The following is an 8,247-nucleotide window of genomic DNA, read 5'->3' as shown; positions in this document are numbered from 1 at the left end:
TTTTGAGCAATATAATTTGTTATTTTTAATAGGTTCAAAACTAGGTTACAGCAGCAGTATATTTTTCTCGTAATTATTCCATATCTTTTTCTTTGAGATTAAATTTTGTTTAATTTTCTACACTGGAGGTTCTAGCTGACAGTACCTCCACCCCAAAAAATCCGTTTTTTGAGAAAAATAAAAGAACCTAAGAATCGGTATTTGTGCCCAAGAAGATACAAGTCTGGTTTCTTGAGAAAAATAAGAGAGCCCGAAAATTGGGAATGATTCCAAAAAAGAGCCTAATAAAGCCAAAAATTCTAAGATGCTGACACTTAGTTTGAGTGCATGTTTTATTTTAGGGAAATTTTTTGAAAGATAGGGGTTGTTTTTTCGAAATTAATTTCTGCAGTTCTTGAGATTCTTTCAATTATCTGTAGTGGAGGTACCTCCACCCAAAATTTTTTTTTTTGAGAAAACTAAAAAAAGTCCGAAAATCGGCAAGCGAAACGCGACTAAAGCTTATAACATTGCAAGATCTTAAATAAAGAGAAAAAATGTAATCCTAAATATTATTCCAGATTTAAAAAAAAAAGCATTAAGCAAGCCGAAATTAGAAATTAAAAAATCCAAATTCAAAATGTATCTAAAGTCAAATATTTTATATATTTTTTGTTATAGTTTTCTTATTGAAGATTTTCATCCAATTCTAAATTTAAATTGCGCTTATATTTATTCTTCATTATTGTGAATAGTTATAATTGAAATTCAGTTTATCAGAAAAATAACATACAATGTTTGAAGTACAAATACATGCCTGATGAAATTATAAATTACTTTAATATTTGCCATAAACTTTATCGAATATCAGTAATCCTACTATTGGACAATATTTAAGATAAGAATACTGCCATCTTAAGATTCAAGAAATTTCTTTTTTAAATTTGGTAATATACAGGGAGACAATAGTTATGTGAAATAATCAGACTAAAATCTGGTTAAATTTTTTGCTGATAATTAAAGGTTAAAAATTAAAATTTTAAAGACAATACACTGAAGTTTATAAACCTTTATTTTAGCATATTTAAGGTTTAAAGAAGAGTATCTTAAAATACAACATTTCGGGAAATTTATTTTTTCTGTCAAGAAAAAATTTTAAGTCAACTGAATCTTGGGTACTTCAAGGTCCGCTTTTGTACACAACCCGAAGGAGAGGTGATTATCAAGATTACCAACACTTATTCAGTGAATATTGTAGTACATTTTACGAATAATAACTATAAATACTTGAGAAAGACAAACAACTTAAAAATATTTTATGCTTTCACGATGATTCATTTTGATAAAAAGAGATATTTCGGGTTTCACTCGTGTAAAAAACTGCGAATTGTTTGCCGAAATATCTCTTTTTATCAAGTTAAAAAGAGTTTATGGTTTTATTAAACTATTTTTAACAAAAAACCTATATATATTATTTTGAGGAGTTATACCTGGATTTTGGAAAATAATATAATTATGTGAGTGCGAACCCATGCGACTAATTACAAAGATATTGCAAATAAATCGAAAGGCCTTTCGAATGTATCAGATACCCTTCATATTTCCTAGCAAAACATCATTTTTTTATTATTTCAAACAAATTATTTCGAACTGCGAAATTAAAAAAAAATTATATTTGTTTTAAACCATTTTTGCAATGTAAATGTATAATCGGTGATTTTCCTAGATTGTCGACGACACACCGGCAGTCTAAACTACAGAACGCTGAATAATAAATTAGTAGTATGTTTTTATTACATTATTTTTTCAGTTCTTGATAAAAAAAATGTATATCGTTTATAATTTGAAAGAATTCGTGACTTGTTTTCAGTACATAATCTTGAAGGACAAGGTTACCACTAGCTAAGCATCTGCCATTGGGCCACGTGCGTGATCTCGTGCTTTATCGAATTGCGTATTATTTCCGTAACTGCAAACATTAGAGGGATTCAAAGGCGATGCTATGCTATGGAAGATATGCATATAAAAATTGATATGTATGATATATAATATCATGAAATATAAAAAAAAATTTTCATTCAATTTTGCCAATTTTTGTATAGTAAAATCCGTATTTGAACGAACGCCATAATTTAGAGGCAGTCGGCGGCCACATGATATCTCGGAAACGGCTTATCAAAAACAAAAAAAATGAAACTTCTGTAGCTTTGATATGAAAGTGGCTACAAAATCACCTATGGATATTAATTTTCAACAAATTTTGTTAATTTTAATCCATAAAAACGAAAATAATCGAAAAAAATTTTTTCGCTGTTTTATGTACAAAAAGATATAGTTAGAATCAAAATTTTAACATGATAATGGGTCATTTTATGAGTACTTATGTGTAGAATGTGTGGTGAAAATTTCAGAAGGGTCAGTCTACTGGTTCCGAAGAAATCAGGTGGCCATTTTCTCAAAACGTTGTTTTGAGAAAAACGCGTTTGAAGTGTGCGAGTACCATGGACGAGTGCGTCGGGCGCTCAGGTATACACGGTCAGGTAATACACGTATACTGCTCAGATCTTCATGAAAATTTGATACGATATTCTTAGATACATATAAATTCGAAAAATGTAAAGAAAACATTTTTTTTAGAGTAACTAAATAGACTACACCGAGGGGCTATTCAGTCCCAAGAATCATGTAACCCCACCTCTTGAAATCGATTTCGAATCGCATGAAATTATATGAAATCATGAAATCATTGAAATCATTTTTTAGAAAGCCCGAAGTAAAATCATCCAACGTAGTATACGAAATCAACTCCGTAATCAATGAAGTCAAATGAAATCATATGAAATCAATGAAATTAGTTGCAATCCTTTTATTTTTATTTTCTGTGAAATTGTAAGAAACTGTTTTGACTTGTTGTGATCGGCGGCGTAAAGTACATTTAACCGTGTCTCCGTTCGCGCCTGCCGCTCGTGTTTCTTTCTCGGTGTTTCTATACTAGAATCCTTCTAGGAAAAGGATCAGGTTCGGACATGCGTAACGATTCGGAATCGATTTTATTTGATTTCAGAATCACTTGAAATCATTCAAATGTTTTGAAATCATTGCATTCTTGACCTATCAAAAATTAAATTCAGTTCCCCATTCAGCACTCGAATCAGTGCATGAAATCATTTCAAATCAATTTGAAATCTGAAATCACTGGTACCCACTAGCACAGAGTGAATAGCCCCTCGGACTACACACTTAACAGTGCGTACTAGTCACTTTGAATGAAATTATAACTTTCTAATGCAACTTCCAAATGTTAGGTTAGTACTGGCCATCGATATTTAAACTTAAGGCGGCATGTATAGAAAAATTCATGACCGTCTACATATAAAATTATGTATTCTCACTTAAACTACCAGCTAACTTCACTTTGCTGAATACAAAAAATCTAGAGGAAATTTCTTCAAATGAACAGGCATCAATTTCGATGCCGATAAAAATTCATGCGCATTAATGGCATGCCCTTCGTGACCATGTGACTAAACTAGTCCCCGGAAATGAGCATTTTTTTTTTATTCACTGTGTCCACACGAATTGAGATATCGTGTTTAAAATTTGACAGATTAAATAAAAAAAAACTAAAGAACGTTTGTATTGAGTATTCTAACATTACGTCATACTCGGTCGGTAACGTCGAAATCTATAAGGTCTTACCACTTGGTGGACTGAAAATCATTTATTACATAGGAGTTTGACTAAAATGAATTTTTGTAAACGAAAGTAAGTGAAAAATCGTGATATGGCTTTGCCATATCAATTAATTTTAATCACGTAAAATCTTTAAAATATTCTTAAATCCCTTTAAATCTCTTGAAAATCCTTAAACTCTTTGAAGTTTTGCAAATAACTTTTTAATTAATTGCTTAAAATTTTTAAAAGTCACTTAAACTTATGAAAATATTTTTAAATCCTTTGAAACTAACCTTCAAAATCCCATCAAGTACGTAGTGATTCCTTAAAATCACTTCAACTCTTAGAAATCCTGTAAGATTTCTTGATAATCCGTTTTTTTTTTGTTTAAAATCTCCTCAACTTATTTACAATCGTTCTAAATCTTTCGAAGTTGGCTCAAATTGACTTAAATTAATTTAAATCTCTTAAAATCTTTTATATTTTTTTAAATTGCTCCAAATCTCTTGAAAATCCTTAAAATCTTTGAACTTTTTCAAATTCATTAATATCTTTTTTAATAAATTTTCAAAAACTCCCTTGAAATTCTTTAAGACCTCTAAAACTTTCATAAAATCTTACAAAATAACTTGTCAATCCTTCAACCTTTTTAAATTATTATTTTTCAATTATTTTTAAATCCAATAAAAAAAACTTGTTGATTCCACCAAGTCCCTAATAATTCCTTGAAATCACATGAATTCTTAGAAATCTTGTAAGATTTCTTGAAAATATATAAAGTCCTTCGAATTTTTTTTAACTCCCTACAGTTTCTTTGAAATAATTTAAAATATTGTAAAATTGACTAAAATTAATTCAAATCTTTTAAACTTAAAATCCTTTAAATTTTCTTAGACTCCTTAAAATCTCTTGAAATTCCTTAAATTAATCAATTTCTTTAAAAACTCTGAAATCTCCAAAAATTCATTACATCTGTTTTAATAACTTTTCAATAACTCGCTTGACTTTCTTCAAATAAGTAAAACTGTCGTAAAATCTTATAAAATTTGTTGCAAATCATTAAATCTTTTAAAACTATTTTTTGATTATTTTTAAATCCTTTAGAAGAAAATTCTTAAAATCCCGTCAAGTCCCTATTATAATTCCTTAAAATCACTTGAATTTCGGAAATTCTTCAGTTTTTTTTTTGAAAATCCTTTAGATCCTCCGATTTTTTTTTAATTCCTTCGACTTCTTTAAAATCATTTGAGATTTTCGAAATTGAGTACAGTTAATTAAAATCCTTTGAATTTTCTTAAATTCCTTTAAATATTAAAAAATTGCATCAATTGAAATCTCTTCAAATTCATTAAAATCTTTTTAAATAACTTTTCAGTAACTCGCTTGACATTCTTCGAAATTACCTAAAGTTCTTTAAAATTTGATCAAATCTCTTGCAAATCCTCAAACTTTTTTGGATTCTTTAAAAAATAATTAAAATTCCTTGAAAATCGTACAATTTTTCTGCATTCTTTTAAAATTCTTTCTAATTTTTTGTAATTGTTAAAAATCTCTTGAGAAATCCTAAGATCACTTAAAGTATTTTAAAATCTCTTAAATTCTCTTTTTATATAACTAGATTTGATATGAAACTACTTAAAATGACTTATTATTGAAAAGCATTATGACATAAGACGCCAGCAATTGAAGTTATAACCTTACTTAATGCAAATTATAAATTTTCGTGGTGGATTGCTTAATCGCGCATTTTCCAAATTGAAAACAATAATGAAATAAATGACTTTTCTTTCTTAAAAGCAACGCTATATCACGGGTTTTTACTTAATTTTGCCGAAATTAAATAATTTTAGTCCACATCCTATCTGAACAATGCTTTGCATTCCACCAATTGGTATAGCCTTACAGATTTTAATATTACCGATCGAGCGTGACGTAATATTAGAATCAGCCCTATGCATCGCCCGTGTATGCGTATGTAGTAGTTGTTATTTTAGCATCCGGAGGGGTATCGTAGTTCAGATAAATCCAATAGTTGGTGCTCCGATCAGGTAAGCCTGTTTTTTCATTGCTATGTATAGCAAAATTAAAAAAATTCATTAAAAACTGGATACTTTTTTATGAATATAAAAGGAATAACATCGTTTTCAGTAACAATAAGAGCAGCTGTATCTAGTTAGCCAAAAAAATGCATCAAAACATGTAATTTAATATTAGGAAAATTGAATATAAGGATGCGTATTCTGAAAACAGTTTGAATTTAATTCATATTTTTCCATTGTTTATTTCGCTAATGTAATTAATTAAATAATTTCATAAACAACTGTAATTATTGCCAATTTAAAAAATTGATTGATTATATTACTTGACTAATAACAATAGTAATAACAATATTTAACCATTAATAATTAGCCTTATAATATACACTTTTATCAATTCATCTATATATTTCCACTCTCTAAAAAATATATATTTATATATAATTTGTTTATAATCAGGTTGTTGTTTATAATTGAGCGGTAAACTGAGAAAGACTTGACAAAAAAACCACGAAATGACCGGAAATTGAATTAAAAAATAATTAATTTACGTTGTCTACACTTGCAGAGCATATAATTGAAAATAGTTATTGTTTTTATTATAGGACAGGAAATTTCAGTGAAGAAATTAAATTTCGCTTGAGACAGGGAATTTTTGACGCAAAAGGGGAATTAAAAAAAATAAAAATGAGATTCAGGAGAAAGGAGTTTAAACAATCCCTGTTCCCTTTTTCCGAAGTTTAAAAAAAGAGAGCTTTAAGTAGTCTTTAGAGGAGAAGTATTCGTTCGAAAAGGAAATATTTCTAAATTACTATATAAATTTTTTTTTACAGTTTTTGTTAAGAATTTACCTTTTTTTAGAAAATTCAACTACTTGCGATTAGAAGCTGAACTCTTTTGTTAAAAATTAATTTTGTTGGAAGATTTATCACTTCAATTGAAAATTGATCTCTTTTTAAAAATGTAACTAGTTGGTCGAAAACCAATTTTTTATCTAAAAATTGTAATATTCCCGTATAAAATTTAAGTATTCGAGGGAAAAATGGACCTTTTCTAGTTCAAAATTCAACAATTTGGATGTAAATTCTTTTTTTCAAATTAAAAATTTGATTATTTCGTGAAATATTCGCGTATGTTGTTAAAAAAAACGACTTTTTTGGTAGGAAGTGAGGTTTTTCTTTGAAAGTTAATCTCCGTATTTCAAAATTCTTCTTTATGGTTGAGAATTTAAGTATTTACCAGTGAAATATTCATCATTTTAGTTAAAAATTCATCTTTTAGGGTAAACCTAAATTCACTGAGTTGAAAAATAAACTCGATTGTTGAAAATTAATTTTTTTTAATTGAAGATTCCTAATTTTTATTTAAAATTCGTTTTTTGGTTGAACATTTATTTTTTGACAGGGAATTTAATTGTTCAATTTTTGGATGAAGAATGGTTTTTTAGTTTAAAATTCGTCTTTTTGGTTCAACATTGATTTTGTTAACTTGAAACTTCATTATTTTAGTTTTGAATGACAATTGATTTATTTTAGTAAAACATACTTTGTTCTTGAAAGTTTAACTGTTTCAGTTGAAGATTCATTGTTCAGTTAAAAACTGATATTTTTGTTTAAAATTTAACTATTCCAGTTGATGATTCACCATTTTAGTTGAAAATTCATCAGTAAAGATAAAAGTTACTTTTTTTACTTAAAATGTAACTAGTTCATATTCTGTTAAAAATTTTTTTTTCAAGTTTAAAATTTAAATATTTGTTTGAGAATGTCTCCTTTCATTTAAAACTCATCTTTTTGGTTAAAAATTCATTATTTTAGTTGAATTTTCTTCTCTTTGGTTTAAGACTCCACGAGTTTTCTTACAGATGATTTTCTTTCATTAGTATAAACGTTTTTTTTATACCTATATATATATATAATTAAAAATTTGTCATAAGGACAACCGCAGGATTTCGCCGGGAGCGGGTGCTAATCTGAAAAATTGCAACCGCTTCCAGCGAAATCGCGGTAAAATTTCAGCCACAACCACGTCTCACAAGCGTGAGATAGGTGGTTACAGTCTGTAAAGGAATCAATACGACGTTCCAGCAAAAGCCTCGTGCACCCTAGAACACGAAGTGACCTAAGGAAAACCGCCTTCTGCATTTTTCGCGCAAGTGTTCTAGCATATTGTTGACCCGCAGGGATGCTTTTTAGGCTATTAGCAAGTGAAAGCTTGGCACCTCCAAGAGCGCCGATGATAAGGACGATCAGTTTAACAGAATATTCCGGGTACAATCGTCGCAACTCCCTTATAAGGTCTCGATACCTCTCTTTCTTTTCATTCTCCTTGGCTATGATGTTTTTGTCAACTGGTGCCGAAAATTCGATAACGAACATGTTTCGCTTCTCGAAGTCAAGAAGAACCATGTCAGGCCTCGAGTGAGCAACAGAAACAATTGTCGAGAATATGAAGTTCCAGTACCAGGTGTATACATATGAAACCGGTATTTTTTCAAGAAAAAAACACATTTATTTCAAGAGAATGATAACAAATATTTTATTCAAAGTATGCGCCC

At 28.8% G+C, this 8,247-nt stretch overlaps 1 protein-coding gene across 1 annotated transcript in view; it reads right to left on the bottom strand.

Moving 5' to 3' along the window:
- The window catches only part of LOC117169878 (neprilysin-2-like), a 75,986-nt gene that overhangs the window by 62,310 nt on the left and 5,429 nt on the right, over positions 1-8,247 (bottom strand). The window lies entirely within an intron of this gene.

Source organism: Belonocnema kinseyi, chromosome 3, assembly GCF_010883055.1.
Source record: "Belonocnema kinseyi isolate 2016_QV_RU_SX_M_011 chromosome 3, B_treatae_v1, whole genome shotgun sequence".
Lineage (NCBI taxonomy): Eukaryota > Metazoa > Arthropoda > Insecta > Hymenoptera > Cynipidae > Belonocnema > Belonocnema kinseyi.
The sequence above is the reverse complement of the archived record's forward strand: the minus strand, read 5'-3'. Positions and strand labels throughout refer to the sequence as shown.